The sequence below is a fragment of the Bos mutus genome, chromosome 9, assembly GCF_027580195.1.
Source record: "Bos mutus isolate GX-2022 chromosome 9, NWIPB_WYAK_1.1, whole genome shotgun sequence".
NCBI lineage: Eukaryota > Metazoa > Chordata > Mammalia > Artiodactyla > Bovidae > Bos > Bos mutus.
The window spans coordinates 26962409-26980641 of record NC_091625.1 but is presented as its reverse complement, the minus strand read 5'-3'; the positions used below and the strand labels follow the sequence as shown (position 1 = coordinate 26980641).

General features: G+C 36.3%; 1 protein-coding gene across 1 annotated transcript in view; it reads left to right on the top strand.

The window, feature by feature from the left end:
• Nucleotides 1-956: 956 nt before the first annotated feature.
• The window catches only part of NKAIN2 (sodium/potassium transporting ATPase interacting 2), a 531496-nt gene continuing 514219 nt past the window's right edge, over nucleotides 957-18233 (top strand). Inside the window, exon 1 of the mRNA XM_005890117.3 lies at nucleotides 957-1031. The gene's annotated coding sequence lies outside the window, so the exon portion shown is untranslated. The remainder of the gene's footprint in view (nucleotides 1032-18233) is intronic.

The following is an 18233-nucleotide window of genomic DNA, read 5'->3' as shown; positions in this document are numbered from 1 at the left end:
TTCCAAACCCTGATTCAGTTATTTGGTAAACTCCATAGGTTAGCTTGGTTCACCTCTAACGAAGGTGTTTCAACTCTTCTGTTAAACTTCGTAGGACTACCTCTTCTCAGAATACTTTATACACTTTTGCTATCTTTCTTCCTTAAGCTCAGACTATACATCTTTTTATGATTCTTGTATAAGAAGCATCTGTTTTCTGATCTACCTCCTTTACTTGCCTTGAACTCAGGAAGAATGTATCATTGGTCTTTTATCCTCAGTGTCTTTCTAGCACGTTGCTAACAAGGGGCTTAATAAATTTTAGCTAACTGAACGCTCAGGACTATGTCTTGGTAAGAAAATTTTGTTGTTGACAAAGACAGCACACTGAATATGACAACAAAATAGAATTAGAGATAATAACTAGATGGTCACTATAATGGGGGATCACAAGAGGATAAACTAAGATGAAAAGATAAATGGAAAAAAAGATACCAAAGAGAGAAAGATGATTAGATGGGACAGAGATATGAAAACTGATTTGAAGATGACCTTAGGTAACTTGGGGAAAGGTTACATGTTATCAAGCATTGAGTTGATCTTGCTAAAGGAAAATAAGAGTTCTCTCTTTGAAGGGTTGTAGTTGATACATCTATTCAGGCATTATATTTTTTTGATGTCTAGAAACCATAACCATACCCCCTGAAAACAGAAATGTCGGCTGCTATCTATTTTGTCTAAAAAAAATGAAGACATTATCCCTAAGCTAGTTTGAGTTGTAACACTACAGTGAGGGGAAAAAAAATCAAACTAGAGATAAATGTACATCTCATCCTGTTTCTTAGAAAGAAGTGATATCTAATATTCCCCACAAATCTTTAAGATTTGGTGTTCAAAAGTTCAAGTTCTATTTAAATCTTACTCAGCTGATTCAAAATTAATTATGTTATTTCTCTCTTGCTTTTCTACAGTATGCTGTCTGGCTAGTCCTCTGGGTTACGTGGAATGTGTTTGTTATCTGCTTCTATTTGGAGGCTGGGGACCTCTCAAAGGTAATTTGCCATCTGATTTGCCTGAGTCATCAGTTGTGTGTTAACAAGCCTCTTCCTAAGTAAGGCAGTCTCACCCTGCTTTTGTCACGTAGATGCACCTCATATGAAGGTAAATCGAAAGCTGTCCTCATCTGTCTCTCTGCATTTCTACCATCAAAGAAATATTTCAGTGTGTCACAAAACGCCCTTTATTATTTTAAGCAAAGCTAAAGTAAAATATTGATTACTACAATGAGAAGAATGCGTACTTTTAAAACATTGACTCATGAGCGAGTTCTGAAGCAGAGTAGGAATTTTATCAAAGGTAAGATCTTGAAGGTTTTATGAAATCACTTAGTTTGCTTATTATTCTGCTGAAGACTTGCCTAATTAGACCCAAATACCAATGTAATAATTCAAATAATTAATGAGTTTTAGTTGAATAAGACTGTTACCAGAGGGATATAATTTATCACATAAATGAATGAAATAGATATTTTGTTCTAAAACAGTCTCAGAAAGACTTAAAATACTTATATTTTCATCCAGGTTTCATTTCGTGCTGTACTTCTATGAATGTGTGTATGTTTCTGTATTTGCATGTGTGTCTTGCTATTATATTTCTAACATAAATGCCTTTACTATGGAAATAATGCAGTTTGTACATCTCTACAACCATCATCCTTCTTCTATTGAATGTAGTTAACAGCAAATAAGTCAAATAAGACAATCCATTCAAAACAGTAGCAAATCCTACTTGAGACACTTGAGAGAGTTGTAAACTTGTACATTTTCATAGTAATTTTAAAAGAGATTATAAAAATGTTCTTTTAGCTCTCTATTCCTTAGAGCAGAAAGATGATGCCGAGATGTTGACACTTTTAAAACCCAGAGATGATAACCTGCTTTAAAACGCTAAAAGAGCTGAAAGTGGCCAGGAACTCTGTTCGCAGGGCTAGATAGCTTGATGCGTGGGGGATGGGGTCGTGGTAATTCACATTTCTAATCTAGCATACAGGCACTTCACAAAGCTCTTTGAGCATTTTCAAGTCTGTTTGTTTATTATTTAACTATGATTCTGAGTATAAATAATCTTGACTTTTTTTTTTTTTTTTAACTAAAGCAAATGATGAAAAATAAGAGGGTGATGCTATCATATGAGATATACCCCAGGCTTCTGGAACCTGTAGTTTTAGGATCGGGTTTAGGACAAGTTCTCACTGGGACCCTCTGCTGTATCTGCCCTGGTGGGTGGCATTTCTGTGATTCTCACCAGGCGTCATACTCCACACTCCTGGCAGCAGGTGGTCCCTTCCTGAACATGTCGTGACCAATGAAAAGGAATTGTTCAGGTGACTCTCAGAAGGACACTTAATTTTCTGCTTAAAGCTCACATTTCTTTCAGGCCAGAAAAGCATGCATGCTTCACAGGACTTGAATTCCTTGCCCAATTTATACACACTGCTGTAAAATGTAATTTCTTCAAAGAGATTCCTCACTAAAATGACGTTCAATGACATTTTCAATAAAATAATCACCTTAATCATTGGAAGACAGGTATTCAGGCATATTGGCTAAGCAAGATGATCTCACAGATTAAAGAGTTTGTTTAATATTAAAAAAAGGAGAGGTTTGAACCAGGCCGGCTACACAAATGTTCTGTAATTTTGCTTCCCACTCCACATGATGACTGGAGAAGGCAATGGCACCCCACTCCAATACTCTTGCCTGGAAAATCCCATGGATGGAGGAGCCTGGTGGGCTGCAGTCCATGGGGTCGCTAAGAGTCAGACATGACTGAGCGGCTTCACTTTGACTTTTCACTTTCATGCATTGGAGAGGGAAATGGCAACCCGCTCCAGTGTTCTTGCCTGGAGAATCCCAGGGACGGGGGAGCCTGGTGGGCTGCCGTCTATGGGGTCGCACAGAGTCGGACATGACTGAAGCGACTTAGCAGCAGCAGCAGCCACATGATGACTGTAGGCACTGGATAAAGCTTGTGATCTCATGACCTTGGACGTGGGCATTGGAATTGCAGTGAGACCAAATCCTAAAACATTAGCGTTCGAAAGAGGTGAAACCCAAGCTACTAAGAATTCTGCTAATGCACACAGGCAGGTATCAGCTGTCCCTTGGCAGTGAAGCAGTTAATAATATTTCTTTTTCTTTTCATCTTATAAACCAAGGCTAGACTCTGCAGAGCACATGAAAATTTAATAATTTCCTTTTAAGAAATAATCTAAAGGAAAACTATAAAGGGCACAGTTATATTGTTATCTGTACTGAGTTTTTCCTCCCTTTTCCTGCTCAAAGGGTTTGAGAAAGGTGTATTTATGCCATTTAATTCTTTAGCTTCTGCAACTGCCTCACATTCTTCAAGTAATAGAGTGCCAGAAGGAAGCAATGGTGATTGAAAAATGTACAGATATATGAAAGCTCAAAAATGGGGCTCCTGAAACTGCTGATAATACTTAGGTTATAGAATATAAACCACTTTATTCCCTCACCTCCTCCCAAAAATTGTTTGACCATATGAATGGGTCAGTTTGTTTGAGGCTGAAGGACAAATATGAGAAATAAAATCAGGGAGGACATTCTGTAGTCTTTATGTATGTGCGAGAGTGTGTTTATTTCCATAAAGCACTTTGTAAAGGAGTTATTTCTCCATAATGAATATTGGCAAGAAATAATGCCAAGTAGTACAATATTAAGGCAAACTCGAGTTACCCATTAGAGTTTAGAATTTTGTGTTTTCTTATTCCAGTGTCTTTTCTACTTTTTCTGCTAAACTATCTGCCATGTACTTATGAGAGAAACAGTTTTTAGTGTCATTAATGAATACCTTCAGGAATGAAATGGCTTAATTATAATAATATGATACACACGGCTGACTGGGTTGATCTTCAGTTTTATTTCTATCCATAATTGTATAGACAATATTTTCCCATCAAAAATTCTGTGTAAATCCAACATCATTATTACAATATCAATTAATATATTTTCATTATTATCCCCATGAGATTTAAGCAAAAATAAAACTAATCAGAGAAATTTCTTTTTAAAAATTTTATCTCAATGATATTAATAAAACATTGTGAATGTCATCTAAATCAGCACTTAATATTGTAGGAACAAATAAACATATGGCTTACATAAAAACCATTTCCAAACATTTACATTGTATAATAACTATTTCCACACTATTTATATTAATGGTTTAGGTATTAGTGTTGTGACTAAATATTCTGAGGGCTTCCCTGGTGGCTCAGATGATAAAGCATTTGCCTGCAATGCAGGAGACCTAGGTCTGATCCCTGGGTCTAGAAGATCCCTTGGAAAAGGAAATGGCAACCCCCTCCATTACTCTTGCCTGGGAAAGTCCCATGGACAGATGAGCCTGGCAGGCTACAGTCCATGGGGTCACAAAGAGTCAGACACAACTTAGAGAGTAAACCACCACCAAATATTCTGAAACACCATACAGTTAGTTACTTCCTAGGATGATATTTTAATAGATGCTCTATTAATGATACAGAGATGGCATTAATTTTTAACCCAAAATGTTTGCTAACTTTGTAGGCAACTGCCTTTGAGCATTAAATGTGACCTGAACTGTTAGACTAATAGTTGGTGAATTCCTCAGGTAACTTAGTCTGATTGTTTTATGGTATTATTTTGGTCAGTTCTGATTTTCTTGCTCACATGTCAAATAGAAATAGAACTAATTCCAGTTGTTAACCAAATTGAGTTATTTTGAAAAGAGAAGAGATCTGCTATTCTATAGCTAACTTCAAAGTGCCTTGTTAGAAGGAAAACACATAATATGTAATTCACTTACTAGCTTCATCACCTGGGAAAATGAAATTTATGAAATGATTTTCAAATAGTTATACTCAGGAAAACAAGATTAGTGCTCTTCTGATGTCTGCAAAGAAAACTGTATTCTATCGGATGTGTCACAATTATAAATTACTCTTAGGATGAAATTATATCTTAACACTTTTATTTATGTGACTATCTTGAGATCTCAGTTTCTACTCTGGTCATTTATGGGCACCATCAGTGAAAGATAAACCCTTTATCTTTAGAAATAAAATAATTTACTTACAGATCATGAAATGTAACCAAAGGATTATTTTACACTTAGAACAGTCCAATTTGTTTGTATTTAGCCCTTTGATAATATGGAGGCAGGTATATATCTCATGTTTCATTATATTACCAGAAACTTATCTTGTTAGACATGACCAAAGCAATAAATTATACTTAATGAATGCTTTTAATTAGCAGTGTCTAGAAAGCTGTAATGTTTTAGTAATTTTGATAGTTGCTTTTGCTATCTAGGTATAAATTTTCATTTAAAAAGTTGGTATATAAAAAAGCTATGTAAAAATATGGCCTATTTAAGCTTTGAAGAATAAAATTGCACTCCTGCAAACAAAAGCTATGGAAAGAGAATAAAACCTGTCATATACTGTAGGCAATAGGGAACAAATCCTAAAAACCAGTTGCAAGTGCTGTGTGAAATGAAGTGCTATTGCATCAATCCCAGGTTTATTCCTTTTATTAAAAAATGAATTATTCATTTAAAGAGGTATCTGATATTTGGATATTTTCTGCTGAATGAAATCAATGCTTGTATCAAGATTTGCTTTTATGATTTCATATGGGAAAAGGTGGTATGGAGAGTCTCATAATTATTTTTTAATTTGAATTAATGATATTCAAGAAGTAAAAATACCTGTTCAATTACTAATAAAACATGTCTGATAATTAAGACTAAGTTTAATAAATATCAAGACGACAGTTAATTGGATTCATATCTTTATCTTGCTTTTCTTAAAATGCATACAGTCTAAGAAATCTTAAATGAAAATGAAATATAAAAAATTATTTCCCAAATCATCAAAATAGATTTTGCTTTTGGATATAGGATAAATGTCCTACATGTTATCAAGAATTGCATATAGTATAATTTTCCCCCAAATAGAAATGAACTAGCTGCCTCTGTTCTCCTGTTCCCTATTGTAATTCATTGAATTAAACTGCTTATTTTCCTAGTTCTACAATTCTCTTTTGTTTGCTTATCCGTTCCACTTCCTTTTAAGGCCCTAAAGTAAGGAGTAAGGTCTTTGGATCTTTCTACTTTTCTGTTTACTTTCTTTCACTTGAAAATGCAATTTACTGTCATAATTTAAAGTATCATCTCTACACATATGTCTAACAGATCTATATCTTCAGTCCTGACCTTGTTGCTAAGTTAAGGTCCCGCATCTCCAACTTTCTGCTTGTGTCATGTCAATTCCATTGTCACCTTAAATTCAACATGTCCCAAAGGATTTATCATCATCCCCAAAGAATCCGACTTCCTTAATTCACTTCTTACTCAGAGAAGAAAAGCAAAGCAAATTGTTTTCCAAAATATGAATAAAAGAGGAAATGAATTGTTTTGTGTTGGGAGGGCTATAGCAATCTTTCTAGATTGACCATGAGATGAAGCAAGAAGTGCATGTTTTTATTCTTCATATAGTCTTTTTATGCGTGTGTGTGTGTATATTGTAAACTTTGGACAATAACAAATCAAAAACAGTAGAGGGGTTCTGATGGAATGATACTTTGTATTGGTAACTGACCCCAAAAAGATGAATTGACCTTTAGAAGATGCTATATTCTCTGGGAGCATTTGCTAATTCTGGTTGGGGGAGAAGTGCTGAGTTCAGGCTTCAAACCTATAGAAGGCTGTTTCTGGACTGTGAATAAATCAGCAAAGCTTTAAAGGAGAGGACCTCAAGCACATGATCAATTTTCTTCTTTTCTGAAAAAACAATTTTCTTCTTTTCAGGCAATAAGAACTAAGATAATCCATTAGTAGCAAACATTCAATAACAAATTCCTATGCGATGATGTTCTTATTTGTTCATGGAACATGCTTTGCATTTACAGATTAGATTACCTTTAAGCAGAGCACAGAGAAGTTCCCTAGTTTCTGACTTCCTTTTAAGCAGGGATCCCAGTGTAGATTGTCATGTGTGTGCATATGAAGATTTATTACTTAACACGGACTCTACCCAAGGTATCAAGTGAAGCAAAAAACTGGATTACCAAGAGCTCTGGTGAGAATTTATACTTAACTTCATTTTTAATACCCAAACCATATATATTCATTTGTATGGCAAAATTCTTTCCAGAACCTCCCCGTATCTTTGTCCATGGTTGAGATGACTAGACCATGAAAGGCCCTATATCTAATACTACTTTATTTGCATATTTATTTTAAAATTATAATTTTATTTCTAGAAGATGAGGAGCCTTATTCACAGGGTATTGAAAATCTTATATGCTCCATGAGGCTCTCACTGAGAGCTACAAAAATATCTGAGAATTTCCACTTAGATTTCTACCTTCTTTACTCTTGTGGTTAAAACAATGTAAACCATTTCACAATTCTACCATTTTTTCTAATATCTGAGTTGCTTTCTATTTCTCTGCAAGAACTGGATGGCTATATGGTTTTGATGGCTCCAGGAAGTTAACTGTTCTCATTTGTACTTCCTTACATCGACGTCATTCCTCTTCGAAGCAAGAAGGATATCCCTGATTCACTAGGTGAAGTTTCCAAATGTTAGGTATGAAAAATAAAAGCACAGACATTAATATTTCAAGATAGTATCCTGCTGGAAATAAAAGAAAGCAGATACAAACGTGGTCTAAGCAAGTGCCATTCTGTTTGTTTCAAAGCCTAATCAGAGATCATTCTAGAACATCAACTTTTATTCTATGCCAAATTAAAGCAACTCTGCTTTTTATAGATTATTCACAGAGCCATGTAAAAAATAAAAGAACATGCTTCTATTAAGAGTTCTAAGGCTTTACATTTAGAAATATTTAAAGTTAAAAAAAAAGTAAAAACAACTGTATTTTTTTAAACCCTGGAATAACTTGTCTAGATTAGAATGACCTCATATTAAGTGGGCTCTTAGATCCTGAATTGATTTGAGAATTATGTGCAGTTCAGCATGGTGTACACCAGCCCCTCATGTGTTCTCAGTCTGTGATAACCTTATCAAAGTCCCCTGATTCACTGTAAACCATCATCCTAACATAACCCTTGGAACACATTTGGCAACTAAATTAGGATTGATGGTTGCCAAATTAGCTTTGGAGGGCAGAATGTCAATCTCTTTGTCTGTGAATTCACTCAGGGACCATGGATGCTTTGATGAACTGTGGGAAATTATATAAAAACACAACTCAAAGGATATTAAATAGTGAAATAAATCAATTTTTTCTGCTTCTAGCATCCAAGGTTATTTGGCCAGAAAGAGCAATAAGTGACTATTTTCCATGCCTTTCATATGGTAACAAATCTCCTCTGTTCTGTCCTGTAGTTACAATTTACATGGAAAAGGCATTTGAAGTTTTGGCTAGTAGTTCAGTTCACTACAGGTAACCAGCAAGCAATGTTTGGTAAACACTGTTATTAAATGTAAAAAATAGTATGAAGAAAGGAAGACTATTTAATAAATCTTTGTACTGTTTGAGAACTGCATGAAAAAAATTTGAAACATTGGAGTTGCTTTTCATTCCAACATAACACTCAAAGTGTTACTCCCCCCTCTGCCTCTTTATAGATTTGTTTTCCACACTTAAAAAAGCAAAATGTGTATACAGCCTGATGCATCCAGAAAAACAGCTTAGAAGGGTAAAAAGAGGAGGATGACTCACTAATAAACAGCCATTTATAGAATTATAATTAGATTTTTTCCCTTCATTAGCACGCGTAACCTGCTAGAGAATGCATCTAATGGTAATTGGAGGACTCTAGGGTTTTCACACTCATAGGTAGTGTAATATATAAAATTGAAATTAAGAGGTATTTCAAAAAATGTCATGTATTTCATAGTGCAAAAAACTTGCTGATACTGTAGAGACACTCTGTCCCTTTTCCACTCTGCCAGAAAAACCTCTAGTGACAGGTCCTCAAATCTTTTATTTGATGAATCACAAGTGAGAATGAGTTTGGTGCTCTCATTTAGTCCCAAGAGGGGAACCAATATCTCACAATTTGGCACACTCTGCAATTGCTCTTGAAGAGAGCTGCAGCTAGCCGGGCACTCCAAGGGGCTGCGGCCCTCCTGGGGGTGGGCTCAGTACAACAGATTCATCAGGCAGCCTGCAGCTTGGATGGACTCAAACTTTTGCACTGGATTTTATGAGCACTGAAATTAATCCATTAAGCATTTTGTATATCCAGACCCCCTTCTACTCACTTTTTAAAGCGTTTGTATTGTATGTTAACTGTGGCGTCATAGTGTGAGGCGTAATGAGTCCAATTCTTCTTGTCCTCTTGCTTCCTGTTTCCTTCTTCTCAATAGAAAAAAAGCTGGGTTTATTATTACCAAATAGCCAAATAATTAGGACCGCTGGGTCTTTTTTTCCTCCTAAGTTATTCTTCAGAAAATGTAAAGCCAGAAGCGCAGTTTTGAAAGCAAAGATAGCAGAATATTATCTAATGAATGGGAATGAATATTGTAAAAACCATAAGGAATTAATGGCTTATGAAATAATGATGAGAGCATTTCACTGCAGTCTTCTAACCTTGGAAAGATGGGCCCTCGGTCTATGACTAATTCCATCATTTACTAAGAATGCAAGTTGTAACAGTATTATAGGTTTCTTTTAGAAAAGTGAGAAAGGAAAAAAAGTAAACATGTCATAAATGTGATATATCAGAGTTATAAAACTTTCTGAGTTTAGATCTCTTTCCTGGTTGTAAGCATTTTATTTTCTAAGCGATCCCATCCTTTTGAGTATTGCCTAAGATCAAATCTGTCTACAGGGGCAAAAGTGTCATGATTGGAAAACATTATCAGTTAGTCAAGTGAAAACAAAAATGAAGCACAAACTCTAGTATTTTCCCTGATAACTATGGAATTACTAAATCTGAAGACATATGAAGATTGAAAAAGGAGGGGAAGAAGATAACTGCATTTTTAACAAAGGAGAAATTGAAATTTGTTGGTGCTGACAAAGTAATGTAAATGATTATATAAAGTATTATTAATGAAAGAAATTTAGCTTCAGTATTTCATATTTTCACAGAGTATTTTGTAATCTGAGTTTTTATTTGACCATGTTTCAGAATAAATTTCAAGCTATGCTCTCCTAGAATGTGTTGGAAGCAAAACAACATGAAAAGATAAGACTTGGAGTAGCATATGCAGGCAGGCAGTCTGTGACATCTCTCACCTCTCAAATCTCCAGGGTCTGTTGAATCTGTGTTTATTTTTCCTGCAGCTGTCCACTCACTAGAGAGTTGCCCTTCCAAGAAAGAGAAAAACCAGTCTTTCAGACTCACTAGAATTGCTGTCCTCAGGATTTTTAATGATTTTTTGTTTTTCTTAATTGCTAAACTGCTTAAAAGAGAGGAAACTCAAGTTTACTTCAAGCTGAAATGAGGAAAACACTTACATGTTTTAGAAAATATTTTTAAAATATGCTAATGTGAATAAAAACAAATCCTCATATGTTGTGATTTGCATTATTTTTTTCTGTATTTTCAGAGTAAAACCTCAATTTGTGTTTCAAAATTACACACATCTAAATCACTGGCAAATATTATTCTTTACCATTATTCTATTTTTATCCAGCCTTTATTTTAATTTCTGTATCTTATTAATATATTCCCCTTAAAATTAAATTATAGATGTTTATTAAAATATTTGAGGGTCACAGGTTGATTTTTCTATTTGAACTTGAAACAGTATAAATATAAAATAACTCATTTTTCTCCACTTTCTGTAAATGTATGAGGTTGGGACATTATTTTAAGCACAAGGAGACTTCAAATAAGCTAAGAATTATATGATCTAATTTCTATGTATGAAATATCACCATGGCTGTTGCAAAAATAGTCTGCAGGGGGACAAGAGTGGCAAAATGGAAATCAGTTTGGATCCTTTCACACGTAAGTTGTAGATGCTTTTGGATTGGATCGGCGAGATAGCAGTGGTGGTAATGGACATGTGTGTGTGGATGCCATTTAAGATGAGATCTAGTTCTGTTCTTGATATGATATGAGGTTAAGATAACAGGATTTGCTAAAGCTCCTTTGCAGGGTGTAGGAAGAGAATGGTCAGGATTGGCTTTCAGGCTTGTAGTCTGAGCCATTTGGAAATTTTGGTATTTCCATTTATTGAACTGGGAGCAGACAGAGGACAGATAGGAAAGGAGGAAGAATATTTGCAGAACCAGTTACTCTATTTTGTCCACATTATATCAGAACTTGCCATTAGATGTCCTAAGTAAACAGTCAGATGTGAGTCTTGTACTCAAAAGACGTACTGAATCATAGACATAAATTTGAGTCATCAGTATATAAATGAATGTTTAAGGCACATAAAAGAATGAAATCTCTTAAAAAAGACATAGAGAAAAGAAGAGAGCTAAACACTTAAAGAGTGTACTTCAGGGCTTTAAACTTCATAGCTCCAGCAGAGAAGGATCCAGAAAAAGAGACCAAGGGGAAATGGACTGTGAAGTAAGAAGTCAGGAGACTTTTGTGTCCTAGAGGTTAGGTTAAAAAAAAACAAGATGGAGGGAAGACAAATTGTGATAAGAATGAGGATTGAAAACTGAATAAGAAATATGGAAAAATGGAAGCTACTCTTGACTTTGCATACAGTGATTTTGGTGGACAAATGGTAAAGAAAGCTTTATTAAAGGATGTGAAGGGAGGAATCAAAGACAGTAAAGCAACTACTTCAAGGACTGTTGCTATGAGAAGCAGAGAAATAGAGCTACAGCCAAAGAAGCAGGGTAGGCTAGGGGTTTGTTTGTGTCTATATGTTTTGGTGAGTACAGATGTTGAAGCATATTTGTATGCCAATGGAAACAGTCTACTGATAGGGAGAAAGTCATTGGTGTAAGAACTATCCTAAGTTCTTCAGCAGCTGAGAGAAGACGCGATCCAGTGCTGAAGTGAAGGGTTTGACCTTACACAGAACAGGGACAATGCATCCACAGCAAGGCGAAAATGTTAGCTGACAGGTATACATGTAGGCAATCGGGTAGATTTGGGGTGAGACAATAAATTCTCTTTTAATTGCTTCAGTATGCTTCAGTAAAATAAGAGGCATGAATCATCAATTTGATTAGTAAAGGGGTAAGGAGTCAGGTTTTTAGAAAAAAGGGGAAAATGTATATGAATGGAGTGACCCAGGAAAATGGACTTACATTGATTTTCTAATAATAGTGAAACAGATATGCTGAGCCATCAGCATGGGTGAAAAGGGTTACTGATGACCTACAGAACTCATAGATGCCTGCTAGTTAAGGTTTAACAGCAGTGCTGTAAGCCAACACCCATCTGCCTGTAACGGTTACTGATTTAACACTGTGCTCTTTTGCACCAATTAAGCAAATGAGACTCAGAGAACTGACTACTTACTGAATAAGCTTTTTTAGCATCAATTTTCTGTGTTCATTCTTTGCATCTGAGATTTTAAGTCATGTTTGTTTTTAAACAAGTTACTAGTAATTAAACAACAAATTTAAAGTGTCCTGACATAGATACAAATTAGAAATTGGGACAAAATGTTATGTGCAAAGATGCATTATATATATATATGTACACACACATATATATGGAAAATATATATATGGAAATACATATACAGGAAAATATATATAGAGAATATATATATATATATATGGAAAATATCTGATAACAACCTAAATATCCAACACTAAGAGAATATTTTAATGTTATGAATTACTTATATGTAGCTTATTTTACCGTCTTCTCAAAATCAGAGAAATAATAATTCTAAAGCTATAATAATACAGATATTCTGTAGGAAAGCATTTAACACAATGACGTGCAAGGCATCCTCTGAAAAGACTTCTGCTGGGTCCTTCCTGCTTCTGTGTACCCTACAGCCTCTTCTCCAGCCTGCTCCCTTCTCCTGTTCCTCAACCCTCCAGGAATATTTTTGTCTCAGTTCCTTATTCCATTGTATTTCCTCTGCCCAGAGCCTTGTTCCTCAGACTTTCTCATGGCCCACAGCTCCTTCTCTTCACAGGCCTCCAGTTAAAGCCACTTCTTCCAAAAGATCTTAAACTATTTTGCCTAAAATGACTCCTCCATTTCTCACACAGTTCCCTGTCTTCGAGTCATAGCACTTGCCATGCATGCGTGCATGCTAAGTTGCTTTGGTCGTGTCCAACTCTTTGTGACCCTATGGACGGTAGCCCACCAGTTTCCTCTGTCCATGAGATTCTCCAGGCAAGAATACTGAAGTGGGTTGCTGTGCCCTCCTCCAGGGGATCTTCCTGACCCAGGGATTAAACTCGCATCTCCTGTGGCTCCTGCATTGCAGGCAGATTCTTTATCACTGAGCCACTTGGGAAGCCCAGCACTATCATACCCTGGCATTATTTCTTACATTTATTTGTTGACTCCTGTGACACCCGAATGTTCTAAGCACTGAGAATAGTGCCTGTAGGTAACTCCTTATATATTTGTTACATAAACAGGTTAACAAATGAATTAATTATAGGGATTAATTAAATGAATAGTTCATTAACATGAACTAGTGAAGCAGTAGCATTTTAATAAACTAAACTATGTAGAGATCTACTTTGAGATCTACTTTTGCTCATATCTAAAGATTTCATTTCATTTAGGTAACGGTAACTAACCAAAAAGTATCAGCACAGACTCTACTACATAGCAGAGGAAGAATCAAGCCAGAAAAAATACTGAGGAAGAAAAGATGAAAATTGGAAAAGTTACTCCTCATTCATACAGAGTAATGATATGTTCTTTTAGCTTGTATCAGTTCATGAGAAGATGTGGTTGATAACCATCATCTTCTCTAAGAAAAAGACATTTTCTAAGTGAAGAAGCAGAGAAATTTCTGGTCAGAGTAAACACCTCTTTTCACAGAATATGACTGGTAGACCTTCATCAAGAACCTGATGACTCAAAAACTCTAACCTGTGACTGACTTACATTTTATCTAGAGGTTAATCTCTAGGTTAAGCCTTTGCTTTCAGTTCAGATATAGACCCCTGAATGACATATCTGAGGCTGTCTGTGCATAGCTTATACTGCAGTATGAATGTAGAGTGTAAGAGAAGATTCTGATTGTAGGTAGCAAAGAAGGGCATAGGAACAAACAAACATTTTTGTGATTTGAAGTGTTTATGTAGGGAGGAACCTGTAGAGGAACTGAGATTTCAGGGACCCCTAGTTAGAGACATAATGCTACTTTAAAAGAAAAAAGTTACAAATTCACAACTCTGACTAAAATTGGCCCTGCTAAATGACAAATCATATGCCATATCCACTTCCATTTAGCCACATGCACACATGCAAAGCCATACAAAATGGTTTCTGTTTATCCAAGTGTGATTAAATGCGATTTGGAAAATGGTTTCTCAGTGAGATTATTGTAAATACACTTGAGTCAACAACTTTTACAGTAAAGAACATAAGTTGTTTTTGAACTATTGTTTATCTTCTGGTTTGAATAATTCAAAATATTTTTATATTTAAAAAAGGAGGGGGGAAATGCTAATTTAGTACATTTAAATATTAAATATCTTCTCACAAGAATTAGTCCTGAATGTATGCACTACATATTTCCTCAAAACATATTTAATTTGCTCCATATTTTCAAATTTAAGTTTTCTCTCTTTATTAAATCAGAGAACATGACAGGTATAAATGTTCTTAGATCAGTGCCTTTGTTTAAATTTACACCACATTTAAAACCCTTCCTCAAAACCAACTCCAACCTTTCCAAGGTAATACCAGGCAATTAATGAGATGCTTCTTAGAACCATGCTTTTTTTATTTTAAGTTATTTTTCTAATATTGTTAAGTATAATTTATCTTACTTTGATTTTTAGTCTTTCATGGCAAAATGACATAAAAATCTATGCTATTAATGATGTTTGTTTTTATCTAGAGGTGTTCTAATTTGTAAAAGAAGACATGTTGCCCTTAAAATGGATCTATTGGTTAAAGTTGACCATGCTTCCCTACAAATTAACTTCTTGATCGACAAATTGTTCTCTGTGAAGGAACTTGGGTGTTGTCAGTGCTGTTGATGGATGGTTGCTAAACAGCATTATAATATGTCATTCATTTAATATGGATTTTGGATTACAAATGAGCTTTCCTGATCTATGTAGCCAGCAAAATGGTGCTTTAGCAAGAAATTTAATGTCAAGTCTTACAGATGGAAGAAATATAGTATTACTGAAAACAGATTTCATTCAATGTCAGTTCAGTCTTTGAAATTAGATACTTTGAAACAATATTTTGAAAATCTTCAGATCTTGCCATTTATCAATATTCAATCATTAAAATCCTTCCTTTCTTCCTTCTTGAGAATCCTTCCTGTTTTTCAACAAATATTGTGAGCATCAATTATGTGCCCTAGACCCAAGGGTAAGGGCAGTGGGCAAGTGAGACTCAGGTCATCAGCTCATATTTTCTAAAGTCTAGCTGAGAAGATGAGTAATTAAAATGTAATTGTAATGATATATAATGAGTATAATGACAAGCATGTACAAGATAGAAATGATTTCAGGACCTCACTGAAGTTCAGGGAAAGACTCATATCTCTTTTCACAAGACTCCAGTCTCTTTTCTTTTATGTATCTGGCATCTTGATGCCATTTGGAATCTCAAGAGAGAAGACCTAGGCTTAGCTAAACCCTGCCACACTTGTCAGCTACTCAGGGATCTGAATGATCTGAATCCCAGAGGCAAATGAAATTTTTAATTCTTTTGGACACCACCAATCACTGTAAGTTATACTCTCTAAAGGCACCCAGCCACACTGGCCAGGCACATCAGGATCATTTTTTAGTTCATAACTGAAGCTGCTTGCACCAGCACAGACATCTTCCTCAATGGTGGAGATGGAAATAGTGAGGCAGCTGTGCAGCCCAGGGGATTGGAGTTCCATTCAGTTAAAGACAAGGCCATCATGCTTGTCCAACCAGGGGTGGGGAGGTAAGGCTGCCTCATAGGACTAAAAGGGCTTGGAAAGTCCTTTCCTGGAAAATGTGAAACCCTGAGTGAACCGGGCTACAGATGAGTCAACTCTGACTTCTCACAAACTGCAGAGCAGAAATGCTTTACCCGATCTAGAAGGGTTACATCCCCACCCCCATCAAGGTCAATTCTGGGGTGTAATGGGAAAGCTGAAGCCTCTGATCTAGCTCCCAGCATGATGCTGGAGTAGACACACAGATTCTACAGGGAAAGCAGTATCTCAATTGTGAAACTGTTAGTTGCTCATTTGTTTCTGACTCTTTGTGACCCCATGGACTGTAACCCACCAGGCTCCTCTGTCCATTCAATTCTCAAGGCACGGATCCTGGAGTGGCTTGCCATTTCCTTCTCCAGGGTATCTTCTCAATCCAGGGATTGAACCCAGGTCTCCAGCATTGCAGGCAGATTCTTAACCATCTGAGCCACTGCGGAAGTTGCACCTAGTAGAAATTCCTGATGCTTCAATAGGCCAAACAATATAGCATTTATCAAACATCCTTTTTTTGGCTAGTGTAGGCTGGACTCAGGAGGTATAGATCTCTTCACCTTTGACATTCAGATCTTCTTCCCCTCCCCTTCCTTTTTTCTCCCTGTTTTACTCCGTGTTCTCTCTCTCCAGCATCATAGAATTTTATGTCAATGTCCCTGTGCCCTTCTCTGATCACTGGGCATTGGCTGGACTCACACTGGTCTTCCCTGCCAGGTCTCCTGTCATTGTATCTCTGGGATCTAGGAATAGGACCTTGGCATATTAGTGCTCTGCTCTGAACATCAAGAGAGCTGACCCTTTCAGGCTCCATGTTATCTGTCTTCTCTCTAAGTTAAGCCAATAGTACTCTTAGGATGAGGGCTTCCCTGTTGGCTCAGTGGTAAAGAATCTGCCTGGCAATGCAGGAGATGTGGGTTCAAACCCTGGTCAGGAAGGTCCCCTGGAGAAGGAAAGGGAAACCAACTCCAGTATTCTTGTCTGGAAAATCTCAAGGACAGAGGAGCCAGGTGGGCTGCAGTCCATGGGGTTGCGAAAGAGTCGGATGTGACTTAGTAATTAAACAGCACTCTTAAGATTGCTGGAAAATAGGCAAAAAGAAATAAGAATCCAGGTATTTCTTTTCCTCTTCCTGAGTGCCAGAGATCCCAGCCATGACCACATCTCCTCCATGTCCTACTGATCGTATTTGCTGCAGATCTAGGTTCTAACAAGGGCTCCCAGTCAGGACCCCATCAGTACTGCCTGGCTTCTCCATCTCCACCCTAAGATTGGGGGTAGTTTGCTGCTGCTGCTAGTTTTGCTTTTCTTCAGTATTCGCCATTCAACTTCTCCTTTCTGTCATCATGTATGTGACCAAGTCCCTGCTTCATAAATTCAGTTTCCAAAAATCTTAAAGTGCTTTCTTGTTTTATGATTGAATTCTAACTTGTACGGGTTTTATACGCAGTAAAGATTATGCCACAGCAGTTCAATGTAGGGAAAAGGAAGGATATTACTTGTAGCCTTGGGAGAAATCTAGGAGTATAGAAGCTTAGCTCTGATTGTAGAATCAGTACTGTACTTGATTATGATTTCTATCATGAGAAAAGACTTCTAAGAGAAGAAAGCATATCAGATGTCTTTTTGAAAAAGTCATCAGGAAATCCCGTGTTAGAGCTACAATATCATTTGCACATCAGGAAACTCATTATGAAAGGAACCTGGCTTATCTTTGTGAAATATTGTTGTTCCCCCATTATCTTGTAAAATCCAAATGTCCCCTATTACAGTAATTTTTCTGTTAACCCGACTTCTTAAGTTTTAAAGAAAAAAAACAAAACAAAAATTCGAGGAGAAAAATGCCCCAGTTTCCACTAAGCTTACCAAGAGGAAGGGTGGAAGATGAGTTTACTGGAGAGAAGAGAAATTTTTGATCTTCAATTTATATATCTTTTGAAACTTTTTAAAATATATTTTTACTACTTACAATTACTACTTTTCTAACAAAATTGTAAGAAAGAAACCCTGGGAAATCTGCTGCATTGTTGGGACATTAATATAAGGATGAACAGAATCCAGGTGCAGCTGCTGCAGCCTCCTGTGTCCCAGTGGCTCAGTGATGCAGCAGATATACAGCTTGGTCTCCTCTTTGAGGACCTTCCTACTCTGTGTTCAGGGTTTC